General features: G+C 35.7%; 1 protein-coding gene across 8 annotated transcripts in view; it reads right to left on the reverse strand.

Annotated features, from left to right (window-relative positions):
* MGAT4C (MGAT4 family member C) overlaps positions 1 to 23,521 on the reverse strand; it is a 777,011-nt gene that overhangs the window by 669,809 nt on the left and 83,681 nt on the right. For all 8 annotated transcript variants that reach the window (XM_051845736.2, XM_070052672.1, XM_051845734.2 and 5 more), the window contains exon 2: positions 17,387 to 17,419. The gene's annotated coding sequence lies outside the window, so the exon portion shown is untranslated. The remainder of the gene's footprint in view (positions 1 to 17,386; positions 17,420 to 23,521) is intronic.

Consider the following 23,521-nt stretch of genomic DNA (forward strand, 5'->3'; position numbering starts at 1 on the left):
TAAGTTTTATTCTTAAGAAATGGCTATTTATCTATTCTTTGAATTGGACTGTTTTCTTACTATTGGGTTGAAATGGAAACTAAACAGTCAATATAAAAGATTAATGAAGAATTGTTTTTGCAAATGTTAACTATGCTGGCAAATCATTACTAAGAAAACAGAGAAAAGACACAAATAAATAAAATCAGAGATGAAAAAGAGATATTTCAACTGAAACCAAAGAAATCCAAAAGATCATTTGGTAGTATTATGAACAACTATATGACAGCAAATTGAAAAATTTTAAGATATCAATGCATTTCTGGCTGCACAAAACTTACCAAAATTGAACCAGAAAGACATCTGAGCAGAATCATAATGAATAAACAATATTGAATCAGCAAATAAAAGTCTCAACAAAGAAAAACCCGGGATTAGATGACTCCACTGCTAAATACAGCCAAATATTAAGGAAGAACTAACATCAAACTATTCCAAAAATATTGAAAGGGAGGTAAGCCTCTGACCCTGCTCCAAAACTAGATAGGACAACATTACAATAACAACAACAACAAAAAAACTATAGACCAGTATTCCTATTAAACATAGACATAAAATAAAACCTTGCAAACCAAATCTAACAATCTATCAAAAAGACATTCACGCTGACAAAGTGGGATATATCGTAGGAATGCAGATACGATTCTAAGTTTCTAGATCAATAACAGCAATGTGTTACATCAACAGAATCAAGGATAAAAATCACATCTCTAAAGAGCATTCAATAAAATTAAACACCCACTCATAATAAAATACTTGAAAAATTAGATATGGAAGGACCATACCTTTACATAAAGAAGGCTATCTATGACAAACACACACCAAACAACAATTGAACAGTGAAAAGCTGAAAATATTTTCTCTGAGATCTATGAACAGAGAAGGATGTCTCGCTAACATTATCCAGTACAATACTTTAAGTTTTAGCCATTAGGCAACCCCAAAAAAATAAAAGGCATTCAAATAGGACAGGAGGAAATCTAACTATTTGCAGAGCACATAATTACAGAGAAAGTAAAAGATCCCACCAAGAGACTAATAGAACTGATAAATGAATTCAACAGCTAGAGGTTACAAAAGGAACACATAAAAATCAGTAGCGTTTTTATACAGTGATAAGAAACTCACTGAGAAATAAATTATAAAAGAAACCCAATCCATTACAGCTACAAAAATATCAAATAATTGGAGTATTTTTAACCAGGGATATGAAAGACTCAAGATTAGAAAATATGAATCAAATTGGGTAAGACATATGAAATGGAAAATATCCCACGGCCATGGATTGGAAGTATTAATATCATTAAAATGATTATCATACCAAAGGAATTTACAGATTCACTGCATCCCCATTAGTACACCAATTATATCCCTCACAGACCTAGAGAAAGCATTCCAAAAATTCATCTGGAAACACCAAAGCCCCTGAATAGCAAAAGCAATCTAGAACAAAAATAACAAAGCAGAAAGAATTACAATATCAAATTTAAAGACCTACTATAGAGCTATTGCCACTTAAACAACAATAGCACTAGCATAAAGAACAGGCTTGTAGACCAATGGAAAAGAAAAGAAACCCCAGAAATGAATGCACATGTCTATAACCAACTTATCCTTGACAATGGAGCTAAAACCATTCCCTGTCATGTGCAGCAAATGGATGCCACCAGAGATCATTAAGTTACATGAAATAAGCCAGACACAAAAAGACGAATGCTGCATGTTTGTCCTCAGATGTGGAAGCTGAAAATAGTAGTCTATATGAACTTAGAATACTAATTATTAGAGATTGGGAAAGGGGATTTGGGGCAAGAGGGAGATCCAGTAACAGGTTCCAAAACACTATTGCTTAGAAGTAGCAAGTTCTAGCATTCCATAGGACTGTGTGTTTCCTATAGTTCACAATACTGTATTATGTAGTATATAAAGAACTGGAACTAGGAGCTGGTAGGATACAAGCCTGAAGAACAGATGAAGGAATTGAACAGCTAGTTTTATGGCTTGTTTGCTTTATGCTATGCATACGTCTTGAAACATTGTGCTGTGTCCTATAAAAATGTACAACTATTACACAAAAATTTTAAATAACAAAATAGAAGATGTTGGGGTAGAAGCTATTCTTGGGCTGAGAGAGTTCATGGCTGACAGTGAGGAGTGTTAGGGGAGATTCTGGCTGCCATCATATTCTGTGTTTTTATTTTTATTTTTACTCCATGTGCTGATTATATGATTGAATTTTATTTTTAAACATCCATGGAGCTATATATTTTCTATATGTATATTATAGTTGAATAAAATTAAACTTTCTAAAAGGCAATCTTGTTCTATTTTGGAGTATAGTCTGTGATCATGAAGATTTTGAAAAATTATTCACAGAACAATAAATTTTCACATCTAAGCTGCAATCTCAAACCTGCCTGATCTTATCACTTTGGTTCTTTAGCAATATTCTTGTGTTCATTTCTCTTCCTGGTCAATATTTACTCAATGTATGCGCAAGGAAGTCTATTTGTTCTACTTTGGAAGTATAGCATAATTTATCTAGACTTACTTGATGTCTTAAATTAGTATCAGTTTTAGGATATTCTTATACATGAACACCTAAAGTTTAGTAATCAGGTTATCTAGATTTCAAAAACAAAAATCATGGTCTTTTGTAAAAACATATTTTGAAATCAAGTATCTTATATCTGTTTGTGATGAAGAAAACATGACTCAAACTAGGAAATATGCTACTTTTTGCTTCCATTTATTCATCTGAAATTCATAAATCTATTTATAATCTAAGGTCTATTACTAAAAAGTGTATTGGCATACTGTATTATGTTTGTTACCAGCCTAAAAAATGTTCTGATGGTTTTCTGAATGATGTGAAGTGAACTACACACTGTCAATGACATTTATAGATTATCAGCAATCTACTAAAGGTGATATGGATATGAAATAAATTATTAATTTTAAAGTAGTTAAAATCATTAAATTTGTGCCAAATTGAATCATAAGAAACTAGTTTTATTTAAAAAATGCAATAAAATTTTATTTAAAATAGTGAGTGACTGCTTCTAGTTCTTTAGCTGGCTCTGTTTAATATTTTATTTTTGATTTCTTTTGCTTGTGTTCATCAGTCTTTGAAAGCAAATGTGACAAAATATAAATTATCTCCTCTCATTTAACATCTTGCCCTTGTAAAAAGGAAAGTAACATTAAAATGAAAAGCAGGTAGATAAGGGTAAATGTACTGGCGTGCCATATCTATTCAGCTTTACAACTCCTTTCCCTCCTGAAAAATGAAGAGGGCAAACCCATCTTGAAGTTATAAATAGTTTACAAATCAATTTATATATCATTGCACTATGTAAAGTTTATAAAAAGGAGAAAAATGGATTTAATCTATTTGAATGCTCTGTGCAACGGATGTCCTATTCCACTGATAAGTGGTAGCTGCCAACGGATGACAGATATATACCTTATAATAGTGACATGCCAATTACCCAAAAAAGATAATGTCTTGTATACTTGAAAGTAAAGTCAGAATGAGGTACTAGCTTAAAGTTCCAGTAGAAACAAAAGCAAGCTTGCAGTAGGGAAGTGAGGAAATCCTCTGTCCTTTAAGACTGTAGTTGAGTCTTCTCACCGCCTCTCAGTATATGACTATCCTACACTTGAGCTGCTCCCATTGTTCTCATGATGGATTTAAACTGTCCAATAAAGAAGATGGATTTGTACTAATCCACTGCAGCTTCTTTCTCATGACTTGTGACAAACAGTATTTGAAACAGAAACGTTAGGAAATAATGATACTCTCATTGGCTTTGGGGTAGAAAAATAAATTATTTTGCTTGTAGCCAATACACATCCTCTTGCCCACAACTCAGGGCAGGAGGAAGGAATCAAAAGTATTACACTAAGCCACTTGTTTAGAGAACAATGTTTGAGGCAAACATAACAAATTACAACACACTGCAGAGTCCACTCTTAAATGCCCAAGAATATAGACTCAACAAAAGTGAACATTTAGGAAATGATGTTAAATAACTTAAAATAGTGATGCTTCTGAAAAAAAACAAAGACCCTTTTTTTTAACATCTAGTGTCAGCCCAAATCTAATCCTTTTGTTCCTTCTCCATGTCCCGCAATCCTGATAGCCTTTTTTTTTCCTAAATGGTAAGCTGCTATCTAATTATTATCATGAATTTTTTTAAGATTTATTTTATTTATTTGAAAGTCAGAGCTAGAGAGAGAAAGGTCTTCCATCTACTGGTTCACTTCCCAGATGGCCACAACTGCCAGAGCTGAGCTGATCTGAAGCCAGGAGCCAGGAGCTTCTTCGGGGTCTCCCATGTGGGTGTGGGGGCCCAATGACTTGGGCCATCTTTTACTGCTTTCCCAGGCCATAGCAGAGAGCTGGATCAGAAGAGGAGTAGCCGGGACTAAGATCGGCGCCCATATGCGATGCCAGCGCTTCAGGCCAGGGCTTTAACCTGCTGTGCCACAGCATAGGCCCCTATTATCATTAAAATTTAGAGGTGAAGCATGCATCAGAAATGTACAGCATATTGAATTAATTTCAATTACTGATTGTTTCTTGATAAGTATTTTGGAACACCAAAAATACTAAATTATAGGTTTATCTGAGGGATAAAACTCATCTCTTAGAAAATCATTAATTCATAAAAGTTTTCTTTGGGACAATAGAAAATCACATGAAAAAAGCAGTTGAAGCATGAAATAAACAAAAATGCCAGAAATTAGACAATTAGTCAAGGTGAGCATCAATAATGTTATAACTTAAGGAAACACACTTATGTGTATTTATAAAGGTATAGGAGGTACAGGCAGTTCAATGACTTTGAAAACACTATAATTCTAAAATTTCATTGTTCCCGTAGTATCTCTATTTCATGGTTTAATAATAGGAGATTTGATATGATTTTTTGACTACTTGATGATGAAATTTTATACACCGATGAGGCCAAGGCAACTTCGGCTGGCTGACAAGGTCACAGCAGAAGGTCTGTCTCAGCGAGGCATGAGAAGGACAGCTGCGGTCCTCTTGGTGGTTTTAGGTTTGATGGGAACTACAAGCCGGAGCTTCCTGGTGGTCCTGCTATTGATTGTTGTATTCCTAATTTTAGGGAAGAACACTTAGTCTCATAACCTCCAAAATGTCCATTGCTTTGTAGAATTCTAATCAAGCAGAATGTTAGTGTAAGAGAAAGGGTTAATGCTTTATGCAAGGTTGAGCTACTTGTGGAAAATAATTAAAAGACAACAGGCTCTCTGGTATATACTTCCCACTAGAATAAAGATAGATGTTAATAAAGCTTTAATTCACTATATGCTACAAATGCTACAATGGTTAGGATGTCAAAACTGTAGAATAGAGCTAAGTAAACCTTTAAATAAGTGCAATAAAGAAATTAAAGAATTACAGAAAAACTGCAAATAGGGGATACATTTTAAAAAGGGTCTGCTTCGAACTTGGGGCTTCTAGTAAAGATTAGATTAGGAAGGTACTATTCTAGCTTGTGTAGCCAATTTCTGCATAGTTCAGCAGCACTCGAGGCCTTGGCTTGTGTGGGCAGCCTGTTATCTTGCACCTGTCTGTGATTGTTACCCATGCTCTAAATATGCCCTTGAAAATCAAAGAAATTGTAATTAGAAAAAATGGACAACAGGCTTTTCATTGTAAGGAGAAAGAATCATTATGTGGCTTATGATATAAAAATAAAGTCTGGTGCTCGAAAGCCAGAGCCATGCCATCAGCCTTGCTGTGTCTCTCATTTCTTCGAGCGCCGACACCTCTCACACCTTGGGGCCCCTGAACTGGCTGGAGCTGGTCTCCAGCAATACACTTTATCAAGATGTTTTTTCTCCCACTATTCTATCCTTAAATTCAACTATAGCAGTGAATCTCTACTAGAAGTGAATTTGTCCCAGGCGACATTTGTCAATGTATGGAGATACTCCTGGTCATCACAACTTTTATGCCAGCTGGCATCCAGTGGACACAGGCCAGGGGTGGCTGTTGAACAATGCATTGGGCAGTACCCCACAACGAAAGTTATCTGACCACAGATATATATACAGTGCCCCTGCTAAGAAATTCTGACCTAGGCAACCAAGAGTGAAAAATTATAAATAAATGACACATAGTTTGTGTACTTTCTGAAGAAAAAAAATGTTAGCAATATTTCAATAGTCCTTGCTCTGCTTATCTACTGTTTTTTTCTGGTTATCTATTGCTGAGGAATTGCCCCAAACATTAGGTTAAACAATAGCTATCATTTATTTTGTACATGAATCTAGTAGTTATGTGTCTGTATTTAGTCAGTTTTTCTTGTCTGTGCTTTTCATGCAGTAGAAGTCAAATAGTTATTGAGTTAAGGGCTATCATTAAAGTGTTTACCACTTGCATATCTGATGCCTGGGCTCTGAAATCTCAAACAGCTAGTGCTGGAACAGTTGGGGATGCTTAGACATCTTTTCTCTCTATATATAGTTTTGCCACCTGGTCCCACAAGGTAGCCTCAGGGTAACTGAGTTTCTTTATATGGTGGTTGATGCCTTTCAGAGAAGTCACAAGAAACATTGCCAAAGCTAAAAATATTTTTCTCCAAAGTTAAATATATCCTTCTGAACAAAATTGACATTTTGAGATTTTATTGTTTATTTACATGAAATTTATTCCCTTGATATAAATATATTTTTAAAATACATCCTTCTACAGTATTCTGTTTTAAAGGCACAGATAATTTCATTTCCAGGTTCATGGAGAGTTAACACTGGCCCTGCCTCATGAAAGGTTGGGTGGTATCAAAGAACTTAAGGGCACAATCACTTGTTTCTTCCATTTATTTATTTATTTTTTACATACAAAATAAACTCCCTCTCAGGATCTTTAGATATTTCATTTACTTCAGTATCAGGTCTGAGTATCTTGTTATCCAAAATAAGCCCAGGTACATATGAAGTTCCTTGAGTGTAGTTGCTTGGATATAACTCCATCAGTATTTTTTCTTCTCAGTCTGAAGACCTATGACTTTAAGAGACAAATCAGCTACTCACCATATAGCCATCATATAGTGGTGGCTTATATATAGTATAACTGTTCTCCCATTAACTACCAGGTAAAATGCGAAGAAGACAGAGCCACTATTTCACAGCCATTCTTATGTCCAATGGAGTATATCACTGGGAATGATTTTCCATATCCCTTGGATCTGCTTTCTGGGTCTTGATTCTGTCTGAGTTACCCTTCCCTTCACCTGAGAAATGATCGGTGTTTGCAACTGATTCTCTAAACCAGCCTCCTGCTCATAGATTTTGGGAATTCAACTGCTCTTTAATTTTATACTATCTCTGTCCTTTCAGTTTAACCTGACAAAATGTCTTTAGACCTCTGTGGATTTTTCATGAATCAATTTTCAATTCTATTAGAGAAAATACACACCCACAGATCTCACTGGGAAAAGTTCTTTCCTTGTTTGGGTTCCTTTGAAGGTGGCTGTGGTAAAAGTTCTTAAAGTTCTTAACAATTTTCAGTGAACATCTGTTAGGAATACAGCAATTCTTGGTAAAGATTTTTGTCTCTTTTAGAAAGTCTATAAAACACAATCTTTAGACAGCTTCAAAAAAGAACTAACTTGAATTCAGCTTTTGATTAGAATCCAGGTTATAATTTGAAAATATTTCACAGTTTAGAGAGACAAAAGTGAGAGACATTTTTAAGTAGGTTAATAGAGGGTAAGAACCAAGATAATCATGACTACACTTCCTTTAAAATTGGCTTAAAAATTAAGAAATTCCTTTTCCAATTTTCTTGCTTTATTATCATAATACAGCATCTTTGGGGTGGCTGGATTTTTTGGTAGCTGAAGTCTCCCACAGAAAGTGTCCCAAGAAAGGCATACAGAAGTTATATGGCCTTTTGTAAACTAGCCTCCGAATTATCAATTATTCTGCAACTTATTTATTTATTGAAGAGGCCTACAGAAGGTGTATGGCCTTTTCTAATCTAGCCTCCAACTTATCAAGTATTCTTCAGTTTATTTATTTATTGAAGCAGTTTAAAGGGGAGTGGACTCAACAGGTGTGATCATCTGATGAGAGGAAAACCAAAGAAATGGTGACACACTTTAAGGCTACTGTAGTACTCAAACATGTTACCACTATTTTAAAGGACGACACCAATTAGGTCCTATTAATTTCAATGTCTATATTGTCTTAATATGGGTTATTTTTTCCTCATCATGTTCTATTTCCCAACACTCCTTTGTCTTTTTTGAAGTTTTATTCAATCATCTATCCAATATTATTAATGATGGCTTAGCTGTGTCAAGAACAATAGGAAAAATAGGAAAAACAAAAGGAAGAAAGAACATAGTTTGTAACACAGTCATAACTACCCATTAGTTGAGGGAAATTCTAAAATAGGAAACAAAATACTAAAATAAATACCAATAAAAAAGCATTAAAAATAAAATTTTGGTCTAGTCATCAACATGAAACATAATTTATAGAAATTCAAACAGATAATTAAAGTGAATCTCCTCATTCATATCAAAGACATAAAATGGTTGAGAGTTGGAAAAAGTATAGAATTTTTAAGGTAGATTTCTTTTTACCTGAACGGCTTTATATACTCTTTCCCCATAATCTCTCTAATGACCACATTAAAAAATGAGGCCTAAAACTAATCCGAAATCAATGCTAGCAACTGACAGGCCACAGATGCTGATATGTGCTCACTGAAGGTTGTGGGGGCACAGTAGCATAGTTCATGACTCATGCTTACGAATGCTAACGGAGAAGCAGAGTAGAAGGCAGCAAATGCAAAATAGTCAGATTTGCTAGTATTGTGGGTCAGAAACTCAAGGATCTTATACATCACATGTGGAAGCAGCAAAAAACAATGGTTTTTTCATTTAAAAATGGATTTTTTGTTTGTTTTGTTTTTGACAGGCAGAGTTAGACAGTGAGAGAGAGAGAGACAGAGAGAAAGGTCTTCCTTCTGTTGGTTCACCCCCAAATGGCCCCTATGGCTGGCGCACTGGTGCCGATCCGAAGCCAGGAGCCAGGTGCTTCCTCCTGGTCTCCCATGCGGGTGCAGGGTCCAAGCACTTGGGCCATCCTCCACTGCCTTCCCGGGCCACAGCAGAGAGCTGGCCTGGAAGAGGAGCAACTGGGACAGAATCTGGCACCCCAACCGGGACTAGAACCCGGGGTACCAGCGCCGCAGACGGAAGATTAGCCTAGTAAGCTGCAGCGCCAGCCAATATGGATGTTTTCTACAAGGATGACCTTAATTAAAGTACCTGAAGATCTTATTCAAGACTGAAGGTATATGGGGCCAGTGCTGTGGTGCCGTAGGCTAAGCCTCCACCTGCAGCGCTGGCATCTCATATGGGCACTGGTCTGAGTCCCGAGCTGCTCCACTTCTGATGCAGCTTACTGTTGATGTGCCTGGGAAAGTAGCAGATTATGGCCCAAGTACTTGAGCCACTGCACCCACATGGAGACCTGGAGAAAGCTCCTGGCTTTGGATCTGCCCAGCTCCATCTGTTGTGGCCATCTGGGGAGTGAAACAGCAGATGGAAGACCTCTCTCCCTCTCCCTCCCTCTCTCTGTCTGAAATAGCACCTCTCAAAAAAATAAATAAAATCATTTTTTAAACAAAAGACTAAAGGTATATACTATGTCAGCATTTGAGGGTTAGTTAAAAAAATTAAAGAGACCTTTGCCTATCAAGGTTGGGGACCATCAAGAGAAACTTGAGAGAGCCACAACAATGCTCCACAAGCAAATCAAAATAGTGTGGGCACAGCAATCCATCTGGTAGGACTATATCTTTAAAATCTACTGATCACTAGAAAATTTCTCTACTCCCTCTCCTACTTTGACTATGGATGCAGAAATACCCTTGCTTAATAAGCTGAGTGTGCACTCCAAAATGCTGTTAAGAACCACCTTAATGCCTTCTCACTACAAACTCCCTGAAGGGAAAGAGAAAAAATATTTAACTTTACACTAGGTTCAGAATTTGATTATTATATGTGGTGGACCATCTGACTTCTTGTTTTAAAGTGATCACAAGGCTTCTGATACTTTGAGAAGTGATGACTTTTGAATAGCCCTAGTCTTGACTGTTGAGGAATACTTTTTTTTTTTTTTTCATACTATTAGTTGAACTCTTTACTTAGTGTAGGGTTAATCTTAATGTGTATAAAGTTAACCGAAAACAGATTTTTTTTTTTGACAGGCAGAGTGGACAGTGAGAGAGAGAGACAGAGAGAAAAGTCTTCCTTTGCCGTTGGTTCACCCTCCAATGGCCGCCGCGGCCGGTGCACTGTGGCCGGCGCACCGTGCTGATCCGATGGCAGGAGCCAGGAGCCAGGTGCTTTTCCTGGTCTCCCATGGGGTGCAGGGCCCAAGCACCTGGGCCATCCTCCACTGTACTCCCTGGCCACAGCAGAGAGTTGGCCTGGAAGAGGGGCAACCGGGACAGAATCCGGCGCCCCAACCAGGACTAGAACCCAGTGTGCTGGCGCCGCAAGGCGGAGGATTAGCCTAGTGAGCCGCGGCGCCGGCTCTGAAAACAGATTTTAGTAAAAAATAAGAATGGGAATAGGAGAGGGAAGAGGAAGAAGGGTGGAAGTGCAGGTAGGAGGGAGGGTAGGTTGGAGAAGAATCACTAAATTCCTAAATCCAATGTGTGTATACCTTAAATTTATAAAAAAAAAATGTGTGAAATCTATTAATGTGTCCAAACTGGGTTTCCAACTGTGTAAATGTATTCCACTTATAATGTACAGCACATGCATCAACGTACATGCATCAGTGACTTCAATGTCCTACTTTAAAAGGGTAAATCTAGAGACATTACTGTGATATTTGGTGTGCATGGAATCATTAGCCCAGATATTATTAATGTCATGTCATTTAATGATAGGAAGAACTGTGGATAATATTTATTTCCATGGTGTTGGGAAAGCACCCTGTATGTCATGCTTTCATAACCTAGATTAAGTAAATATTAACATAAAAAACAAGGACAGTAAACAGAAGAATCTTTTGGCTGGGTGAGCACTTCAGCACTTTGCAGTCATTGTTTAGTAATGGTTCTTTATTCCCATCAGTGATCTCAAGAGGTAGAGAAATGAGGATGTCAGCAGGAGGGAGGGCACTGTTAACTACGCATAACAGGAAGCAAGCAGGGTGCAAAACAGAAGACAGGGAAATCTAGTGTTGCTGCAAGCTAGATAGTGCCTTATGCAAACAGCTTCTCCAAGGATCCTTAAAAGACAATAGCAAGACACAGAACCAGTATCCTGAAAGCAGCTAAGTATTTGATGTAAAAGTCCATTCTTAAGAGTCCAACAAAAATTTGATAACTTAGAAGTCACTTGCAGTCTTTCCTGGTAATAAAGTTATCCCAGAAAAAGTAAACACATACATATGCATACACACATGCACACTGTAAAAACATGTACTAATTATTTTCTCCTTGATTAACACATTCTGATAATATGTTGATCACCACGTTTGGACTCAATCAAGCATACTACCAAGGCTGCCTCGGCAAATGATCTGAAGTCCCAAAGTATCATATCCTACTAAGTCAATAGTTTATTTGTTTTATCAAGATCAACCCCAATGTAATAGATGTCTGGTTAAGTAAATTTGGCTGATGTTATTACTTTTGGTATTCGACCCAGGACAAAGGGCCTCTGGTCTCTATATTTTAGCTTTCTTGTACTCAGTTCCATCATAGCTTCAAACAGAGACAAAAGCAAATAGTGACTTGATTTGGTTTATTTGTTTGCCTCTACATCAATTTCTCTCACCAAGGAAATAGTGAACTCTGATTTTATAGACCTGAGTTATCCAATGCTCATTCTGTTTGTGCTGGTTGTGAAGGGCTGGAAGTTGGGTCTCCACTAATTAACACACATGAAATAGTCTGGGTTATTTTAGTGTAGGAGATGTGGTATTCATACAAAAAACATGTGCCCTCCAGCTTCAGATACATTCTAAATCCGTGTGTCCCACCCTTTATTCCCATTTCTCGAGAAGAACAAAGAGATAGTGCTGAGGTTGAATTCATGTTCCAAGTCTGTACAACTATTTTACACCACAACAGTCACAGCACAAATGGTTATTCAGTAATTTATATAATAATTAGATAAGAAAGTTGGTATTCCTCTTTGAACTTTAAGAATAACAGACTAATATTGCTAGCTTCCTCATTACTTTTCAAAAATTCATAACTCAGTGTCCAAGTTCTTACATAGATTCTTTTTAAGCCAATGTGGCTATTATAAAGGTTAAATCACTACCTCAGTCATGAAATATTTTTAGGAGACTGTATTAGCCTTATAGAGCTGTTGTAACAAAATGCCACAAATTTGTTGTAAAATTTGTTGCAAAATTTATTTCCTCACAATTCTGTAAGCTAACGAACAAAATCAAGATGTTTATTCTGGCAGTGACGGAGAAACTCCTAGCCTTGGTATCCTCAGACATTCCTTTGCTTGTAAGTGGTCATTTTATCCCTCTGTCTCTTTATGTTGTCATCCCTCTGTGTGTTCAAATTTCCACTTTGGATAAAGATAGCTGTCATACTGGATTAGGGCTCACCCTCATGTTTTCCTATTAACTTGACTATCTCTATAAAGACACTAATTCAAAAAAAGGTCATATTTTGAGGATCTAGGGGACTATATATGAATTTGGTAGGAGGGGAATACAATTTAACTCATCATATATGGTTTCCTTTTCCTTATTATTTTCTCTATACTATAGTTTAAATTAGAAAAAAAACTAATTCAAATTTTCAAAATATTATAACCATTTTTAGTCTTCTGAGACTAAAATAAATAAAAACACATAAAAATAACAATTTTAATAATGTATACTGGGACATATTTAATACTACAAGGAACATGTAATTAAACTTTTCATATCTTAAAAGGTTTGTGGAATTCTGTTAGCAAATTGTATTCAAGTATACTTACTAAAATATTTTTCCTATTAACAATTAAAAGAGGACAGTGAAATATTATCTTTCTTTAGACATGCATTTGTTCTTTAAAATATGCATGCAATATAATTTTTATTTTTTCCAAATTTTTGAAATTTTTATTTTTAAATAAACAGAAAACTGTACATATTTACTATATACAACATGTTTTGAAGTACAGAATATACATTGTGGAATGACTAGATCTAAATAATTAACATACAATACCTACATTGTTACCATTTCTTTATGAAAACACTTTCCATTTACTCATTTCACATTTTTCTAAAACACAATATATTTTTAATTATAGTCACCATGTTGTACAATACCTCTCCTGAACTTAATGGCATTTTGTATCCCTTGACCAAAATCTTCCCTATAAATAGGCCCTGAACCTCCTGACTCTGGTAATCATCATTCTTCTCCATATTTCTATAGGATCAACATTTTCTTTGTTAACTACTCAAGCAAAGTTCTTTTTAAGTTATTTATTTTATGAGAGGCAAAGAGAAGTACAGATAGAAAGAGGGGGAGAGAGAGAGGATTGATTGATTGATTGTTGATTGATTGATTTCCCATCTGCTGGTTCATCCCCCAAATTCACACAACAGCCACGGCTAGACCAAGACAAATCCAGGAGGCAGGAACTCAGTATGGGTGGCAGGAATTCAAGTACTTGAGCTGTCAACTCTCAGGATGCATGCTAACAGGAAGCTAGAAGTGGAGCTGGGATATGAATCTAAGTATTCTCACATGAAATTTGGGTATCCCAAGTGACATCTTAAACACTATGCCAAACACCCACCTCAGTACAAACCTTTTTAATAACATACTGAAAAAAATTCAAAACTGAACAAATATATATTTTCCAATATTGCCTATGTGTACCTACACATAATTTTTTTAAACAAGTAGTTATAATGATTTTAAATGAACACACTATAAATACCTCTGGTTGAAAATAGTTAATGGTCAAATGGGCACTGTAACAGTCCATCATTACCTGTTAGATTTAAGATGTAAACATCATTTTTAAAATTTAATTCATTAGTTTTTAAATTTTTGATGGACATATAAAAAATGTTCATATATTGGGGTACCATGTCATATTTCCATATGTATATATCTTTATGACCTCCTAACATTGCTGGCCTACCCAGATTGTGAAGTTATAATTATATAGTTGACCTCTATTGGAACATCAGATATATCTAATAATTTTCCAAATTTAATTTTTGCTCATTAACCAGTATTTTAAAAACTGGGTAATCTATTGCTTTACTTTTATTATTAATTTCAGAACTATCTTTTGAAGCTTTCACTTTCACTTGGCTAGCACTTTGTAGAGTTTTAATTAGCAGTTTAATACATAAATCATTTTAAGATCTCATAAAATTTAAAAAAAATCTACAAATTAACAATTGCCTAATATTGCATGACATATGTAGTAATAAAAATCACATTAATTCATTCAAATGACTTCAAAATGAAGTTAAAAATGTTTTCTCATTTCAAAAAGTAGAATTTGGGAGTCGTTTTAGTGCAGCAGGTTAAGCGTCACTTGAGATGCCCAATCCCATATACAAGTACTGTTTGGAGTTCCAGCTACTCTGCTTCCAAACTAGCTTCCTGCTAACGTGCCTGGGTCCTGCCACTCAACAGGGGAGATATAGATAATAAGGCTCTAGGCTCCTGGATTCATCCATACCCAGCCCCAGCTGTTGCAGCTATTTGGGGAGTAACACAACAGGTAAAATATGAAAGATTTCTCTAACTCTCACTCTCTCTGCCTCTATACCTGTCAAATAAATAAATCTAACTATATTAAAATCTGTTTTAGATAATGTTATAAAAATTACTGAACAGCTTAAAAATCAATACTATCCTCCTTTAAAAAGATTTTGATAATAATCAATAGCTTAGCCGGTGCCGCGGCTCAATAGGCTAATCCTCCACCTAGCGGCACCGGCACACCGGGTTCTAGTCCTGTTTGGGGCGCTGGATTCTGTCCCGGTTGCCCCTCTTCCAGGCCAGCTCTCTGCTGTGGTCCGGGAAGGCAGTGGAGGATGGCCCAAGTGCTTGGGCCCTGCACCCCATGGGAGACCAGGAGAAGCACCTGGCTCCTGCCTTCGGATCAGCGCGGTGCGCCAGTCGCAGCGCGCCAGCTGTGGCGGCCATTGGAGGGTGAACCAACGGCAAAGGGAAGATCTTTCTCTCTGTCTCTCTCTCTCACTGTCCACTCTGCCTGTCAAAAAAAAAAAAAAATCAATAGCTTAAAAAGAAGTAATTTCAAAGTCAAATATCCAAGCCTCTGACATTACCTTGTACTTTAGCAAAGAAACTGAAATTGAGGTTCTAAGTTATTTAAAAGATAGGATATACCACATTTTCTTCTTTATTCATGAACAAGGAGCCATGTGAAAATGAATCATTACTCAATTATTTTCCATTGATTATTCAAAACTTCTCTAAATCTCAGTGAAGAATATCTTTTTATTCTTTTTATTATTATTATTTGGCAGGTAGAGTTATAGACAGTGAGAGAGAGAGACAGGGAGAAAGGTTCACACCCCAAATGGCCCCTACGGCCGGTGCCACGCCAATCCGAAGCCAGGAACGAACCAGGTGTTTCTTCCTGGTCTCCCACGCGGGTGCAAGGGCCCAAGCACTTGGGTCATCCTCCACTGCCCTCCTGGGCCACAGCAGAGAGCTGGATGGAAGAGGAGCAACCAGGACTAGAACCCGGTGCCCATATGGGATGCTGGTGCCGCAGGCAGAGAATTAACCAAGTGAGCCAAGGCGACGGCCCCAATATCACCATTCTTAACATTAAGAATATTAAGTGCAAGCAATCTTGATTTGAGTTAGATAAAAGCAGATGAAGATTCCAAAAGAAGCTGTACAGATAGAGACTAGACTCACCAATGCCCCTTTCTGATGCTGTACACTCACCTGCAGTTACAGAAACCATGATTAAATACATGAGACACACTAGGTGACTTTCTAGGAAGTTGGTGAAAAATCCTCGGTTCTTAACAAGTTTGTTTCCATGGTTGGCATACATTTTAAGTTGCATTACAGTTACATTTTCCCTAGATGTTTAGGAAATAACCCTTTGTTTTGCTTCTATGAAAAAATATGATGACAGAACCCATCTTTGTAATTGAGGACACACACAACCACACTTCAAAAATTTCAGAGAAGAAAGTCCAGTGTTTAAGGTTACAAAGTCTTTCCTAATTGACAGAAGAAATTTCAAATAGATACTCTACTCAAAAATTTAAATAATCATTACAGAAACATGATTTATTACTTGGCAAAGATTATTTGAAACATAAGTGTGAGTGAGATCATTTCATGAAAGAAACTATATTTTTTAAAAAATTTTAAATAAATGCATCAATCTAATGAAGCCACATTATTTCCCACAATATATTTTTCTCTAACTGAAGATATAAAACTACAGGGGAGGAATATCAATACACAGGCAACAGGTGAGATATAGATCCCAAAATGTGAATTGCCCATCAGAATAAAGTTTCTGTGTAAATCAGTGGTTGACAATATATTTTTTAATGAATTGTATATGCTTGAATGCCTTCTGGATTCACGGGTATGAAGAAATCTGTCTGTTCACATGTTAAAAATGCTTGCTAGACAAAGGAAACCACAGAATTCAAATGTCCTTCTTTTCTCTCTATAGATTTTAGTAACGCAGTCATGTTTACAGCTCTCCTGTATTAAATCATTGATCCAGGTGTATACTAAAGTATACATCTTTAAATGACTGTAGTGTTTTTATTGTTTGTGTTCAGTATGTATGATATGTAAGCAACATAAAATCTAATTCAATAGTAATTTATTAAAATGATAGATACATAGAAATAAAACCCACCTTTGGTGAGTGGCAATGGAGAATCATCAATAATTTTAAATTAATGTGAAAATAACAAAGCTTTGTGTGTATTTATAGACAATACAGTAAAAATCTCCTAAGCCAAAATATTTAAATATTCTTAAGAGACTGCAGAAGATTTGAAAGTAAAATTTTGAGTAAAATGCTATGATCTGAACAACTGGTGATGTCAGTTTAAGTTTTAACCTCCTCTGAGTTGGATATATTAAAATATCTGATTGTAATCACATTTCCAAATACATACTTTCTTCATTCTCAAATACCTTGAACACTTGAACTCTGCATTTTATCCTGGATGATGTTAAATCCTTTTTTTTCCCACTTAGCCTACCCTAAGTGTCTAAAATAAATAATATAATACCATATAAAAGTTGATGCACAGTTTCAAAATTGTATATAGTACTTACCCATCCAAGAAGGATGTAACAGCAGCTGAGAAACTGTCAGGGAGAAAAATGCCAGAAGGATTAATAAATCATATTGCTATAACTTGATGATGAGAATTTAAAATAGCTATATAAAGCTGGGTTGCACATAGTCAGCTGATTTGACTTCTTCTAGCTTTGGTAGTAAGCCGTGTTTATTGATCTTTCACATGCATCAATAAGCAGCTGCCACACTTGGAATATTTAAGCATCACTTAAAGACGTGGTTGGCTTGGGTCCAGAAAATTTTCTCTGATTTACCATTAGTTATCAAAGATCTTAAATACGGCCATGCATGACTGAAGATGCAAAGGAAAGTCAGAAGCCAAAGGAAGACAGTAATGGTGAGAAAAGTTGAGATAATGATCAGGAAATAGAGTACATACACTTAATAACATAAGAACTTTTAAAATAAATCAATGAAACAGAAAATTCCATGTACTTCATGAGAAAAGGTGACAATCAAAGTATGTAAATAAAACCTAAGGAAGTAATATCTAAAATAAGGGCTATGGAATCCTTCATAAAACTTTTTTTAATTTTTTAAAATATTTTTATTACTATAAATCAGTGTTCTCACTGTATTTTCCCCTCTATGCATGAAAAGATGATGCTGTTATTCACTGCCATGATGTGTAACTCCACATAAAAATAATGATATCATCACCAGGGGAAAGAACAGACCCAAGCCTCAATTATCAGTACCCATACAATTAGCTGAAGAAGTTCCAGGAAGGACAATAACTTAGTTTTTTGGTTACTACCATTTAATTTTTATTTATTTTATCTAAAAACAGAAAGAAAAAGGGGGACAGAGAGACAAAGAGAAATATCTTCTAGCTATTTGTTCACTCCCCAAATGAACTCCACAGCTCTCAGTCTTGGCCAGTTCAAAGCAAGAGCCTAGAATTCAATCTGGATCACCTGTGTAGGTGGCAGGACCCAAAATACATAAGCCTCAACTGCCACCTGCTAGGCTGCATATGATGTACTGCATTTCGGTTAATGATTTAATAATACTTAAACAATTAAGATACTTTATTGGGGCTGGCACTGTAGGGTAGCAGGCAAAGCCGTTGCCTGCACTGCCACCATCCCATATGGGCATGGGTTGAAGACTGGATGCTCTATTTCTGATCCAGCTCTCTGCTATGGCCTGGGATGGCAGTGGAAGATGGCCCAAGTCCTTGGGCCCCTGCACTCATGTGGGAGACCTAGAAGAAGCTACTGGCTCCTGGATCCTGGCTTTGGATCTGCGCAGCTCTGACCGTTGCAGCCATCTGGGGAGTGAACCAGAGGATGAAAGACTTTTCTTTCTCTCTGCTTCTCTGCCTCTCCTTCTCTCTCTGTGTTACTGTGATTTTCATGTAAAATAAATAAATCTTTTAAAAAAGTTACCTCTTTGATAAATTTCATGACAGTAAAAGTTAATCATATAAATTCACAGAAATGCAGAAAAGGTTTATGAAGAATTAAATATAAATAACATAGATGAAAAAATTTTTGAATACTAGTTCAATAAAATGAATCCATCTTGTATTACAAAAATTAACAACCTTATTCATGAATATATATATATTTTAAAGCATAGTTAAGAAGAAAATTAATATTACTTCTAATTATTCCTCCTAGACTTAGTCTTATTACAAAAAAGTTAATTAATCAAAATAAAATTACATATAAAGATATAAGCAATTCATATTTGCTGTAATTTTACACAACAAATGACTGCTATTGCTATTACCACATACTACACCAAATATTTTCTATGTGTTTTAATATTCTTTAACATACAAATATATGTTTGCATATTGTTAGATGATTATGAAAAAACTATTCTACAAATATCCTTTGATTTAGCACTGCGTCATTTTATATTATTCAAAGATATCCTTTATTTAATGATTTCATACTTGTAGCAAAATAGAATTATTAATATATACTGAATGTTGGTTTTTGTTAATAATTCTTCACTTAAGAAAACTGTTGATTACTAAGTTTTTATAATTAAAAGAAAATAAGACTAAACTTGTTTTGCAAGAAAACAAGGGAAAACCTTAAAGAACAATTATTTTATTTTAGGTATAATTTGCAATGATAGATGTTATCACTAAGAAAATAAAATTATATAACTAAAGCAATCAAACACTCAGCAGAGGCAGATCTGAAAGGCTTGGTTCTAAATATAAAATAGCTAAAAAGAAACTATTTGGAGATTCACTCTGAATAGATTTTCCTAGAATGATGTTAAGAACTACTATAATTTATTTGCAAATATCAAGAGTATGGTCATTTGAAACAGACCATCCGATATAGTTCAATTTCTATTTCAACTGTTTTTCTCAAATTTATTACATATATATATATATATATATATATACACACACACACATAAAGAAAAAAACTACTTCAAAATTATGTTAGAGGATTCAATCAAATGACTCTAAAAGGTACTTAATCTTATAATAAATCATTGAAAAAATGTAATACAACACTTCTCTCTATCTAGCACCCATGATATCATTCTCCAGAATGGGCATCATTCTTTCGAATTTGACATATTTATCTTACACAAACTTCAATATCTGTTGTGCTATTGTTCCTAACAGCACCTTTAGAAAAGACATACTTTATGCTGTTCAACTAAAATTTGTAAAAATAAATTACCTCCCAATTTTTGTAAGATTAATTATGATATAGCTTATTTGTTAAATCTTGGGTGATTGGAAAATAAATCACATGTGCAGTAAATATCCTTTGAACCACAAGCACTACAAATTGACATTACAGAGTGGATTTTTCATCTTGACAGCTTATCTTAGAAGCCAAGGAGCCCCAGATTTTCATTTTAGAAAACTGGAATAAATCTGGTCAAGTATCAAGAATAAAATAATGTATTGGTTTAATGTTACAAAAGAAATCAACCTGTGGATCAGATTTCCTATGAGGTTTAATCCAATTGTAACACTGCAGTTTGAAAGCATTAACCAAAAATGTTAGCTATAATATTACTTTTTATCAAAATGCCAGAAAAACAAAAAGGAAATTACTTATTAAACAACTGCATCTTCAGTTTGTTCTAAGAGTAGAAAAAAAAAAAAGTAGGAACAGGGAGACTCTCACAGTTTCTTCAGAGCACAGATGAAAAACACATTTTTCAGTTATTTGCTTAATAGTGAATATTTCTGCCAATAAAATCTGACTACTGTAGTGTAAAGTCATTCTGTTAAAGTGATGGAAGGATGAAAGGATTCAACTGAAACACATCCTAAAATATTTAGTTCCAGGAATAGCATAACCATGCACATACACGATATGTATCTCAAAAAGGCAAGGTAAGATGGACAAATTTTTTTTTTTACCATAAGTGCATATGTCAGAGGAAGAGTTAAGGACCTCTTGCTGTTACAGAATACTCTGTTTAATTAGCGACACACTTTCAATGAAATACTGCTTTGCTTTTGGAGTATAAATTAGGTCCTGTATGTGCTATGGTTAGAAAATGTCATAGAAACATTGAGTTAAACAACATATTCAAGAAAATATCAGAATGGTAAAGGAAGATGCCAAATTAGGGATTAGGAGCATGATCTCTTCCTATTTAAAAGTATTTCATTACACACCTAATATTTATTTATTTTTTAAAGATTTACTTTATTTATTTGAAAGACAGAGCTACAGAGAGAGGTAGAGACAGAGAGAGAGGTCTTCCACCCACTGGTTCACTCCCTAAATGGCCACAATGACTGGAACTGCACCGATCTGAAGCCAGGAGCCAGGAGCTTTCTCCAGGTCTCCCATGTGGGTGCAGGGGCCCAAACACTTGGGCCATCTTCAACTGCTATCCCAGGCCACAGCAGAGAGCTGGATCGAAAGAGGGGCAGCCGGGTCTAGAACCGGCACCCCATGGGATGCTGGCACTTCAGGCCAGGGCTTTAACCTGCTGCTCCACAGCAGCAGCCCCACACATCTAATATTTAATAAACAATTATTAAATAATAGACATTATGGTTATTCTTCAGATGATGCTCATCTTGTTAAGTAATAAACTTCACAGTAATTCTATAGTTATCATTAATGCCACTCTAGTTGTGGGAAAACCAGAGAGACTTAGCAATTTACTTTCAGACAACTAGCTGATGAATCACGGGGGTCAGAAGTTACCTAAGATTACCTATCTCTAGTGGCAGTTCTTTTGATCCTTGTGTAGATGGTCAAAATAACCCATTTGTATATCATGTTTAAAGTTTTTAAAAGAATTTTCATGCTTGTGATCTGGTTTACCCCTTAGAGTCATTATCATCAGTCTCCGGGGTGGTAGCTCTTTACAATGGGAACACTAAAAAGACATCAGAGTTAAAGAAATGATCAGCAAAGCCTCCCTTTCAATTCCATCCTTCTTGCCTTTTGCCCAGTCCAACTTTTCTTACCACCTAACATAGCACCTAAATATTCTTCCTCTGTGCAAGTCTTGATCTCATGGTCTGTTTCAGGGACTGTGACCTAAAACAGTAGTTTTTGATATCAAGGCATTCTCTTGCGTCTTTTGTCACATCTTCTTGGTCTCTTCAATATTCCATTGCATTTTTCTTATTTTTTCAGGGCAAGCATTTATTCAGGCGTCTATGAAGTGTATTTACCACTGTTCTATTCTGGCTCTTATTTCTGAAGCCCCAGTCTTTGGTCCCTTGTTTTGCATTATGATTTTTCCATTAAAAACATATATGTTTAAAGTTTTATTTGTCAGATTATTGGTGGAACATTCTGAGACAAATTCTTCCAGAGAGAATGTAAAATGATTTCTGCCAGATGCCTTGGGGCAACACTGACCTGTGAGCCCTCTAAACTGCAGAAGCACATTGAAGTTTCTCATATCACATACGTTGTGTAAACTTAGGCTACAAATCAACATAAAGGCTAACTTTTAGCTAGATGGATTTTTTTCTATTTCATTTAGCACTAGGAACCTCAGCAGTACAAATTCATTTCCATTTTACACTTCCATTGAGGGCATAGATAATTGGATGGACCCAGTTTTATGAAAGAATCACATTCCTTTAGACTTCTTGATTTAATCCACTATTGAACTTTTCTCCTTGTTCCCTATGATCTACAAGCCTAAGAAAATGAAAGCCAAGTTCACTAGAATTTGCGATTTGTTCATAGAACACAGAGAACTGTTTAGCAATCCAGGATACAAAACATATGTATATGTATCCTTTTAGGTTTCCCTACTAGCACAGTGAAATGGGAGAAAAAATGTAGAGGTATCTCTTTGCAGCTAAAGAGGGAGAAGAAACAAAGGTGTCCCTGCAAGTATCCTGAGGTCCTTCAGCTAACAAGGGAGAGCAACAGACTTTCCTTCTGCCTGTGACAAAAACACTTGGCTGAAAGAAAGAAAGCAGGCAGATTTTGAAGGCTTTGTGGTCATGACTGGAAGAAATCATAACAAAGATCAGTGTAGAATATATGTCAAGAAACCTGGCGGGAACACCGAAATGTTAACATATGCCAGTGTGGTAAGGATATGCAACATGGACAACAGATGCCAGAAAAGGACAAAGGGAGGCTGGAGTGCAGACGCATCGCCATCTGATATGGCTGTATGACATAAACTTTCCTGAAACTGAGCTGGTTCAAAATGAAAGCAATGAGGGGAGGGGCACTTTGAGTTTACTGAACTAAGACCTTAAGTTCCTGCAAATACTTTTGAAATGACTGAATTTACTTATAATTGATTCAGTTAACTTCTTCTGCTTTCAAGAAAAATTGAAACCCAGATACTAATTCTGATAATGAAAACAAATGAAATTAAAATAGTGTTACAAATCATGTGAACTTGGTATTTAGAGGGTGAGAATAGGTCTCTACAAAACTTAGAGATTAAGAAGTTACAGTCTTTCACAAAGTAGAGTGTAAAATACCACTGAGAACTAAAGTAGGATGGGAACATGTTGAATTCAGCAACCAGTTATTAATTGTTGACACTGGAAGCAAAACCTAGAGTGGCAAAAGTGGAAAAGTAGAAAAGTTACAGATATCCAGGTGAAAAGAAAAGATATTAACATTCTCTTGAAAAGTTGGTTGTGAATAAAACTAGGGAAATAAAAGACAGAA

This window comes from Oryctolagus cuniculus, chromosome 11, assembly GCF_964237555.1.
Source record: "Oryctolagus cuniculus chromosome 11, mOryCun1.1, whole genome shotgun sequence".
NCBI classification, from domain to species: domain Eukaryota; kingdom Metazoa; phylum Chordata; class Mammalia; order Lagomorpha; family Leporidae; genus Oryctolagus; species Oryctolagus cuniculus.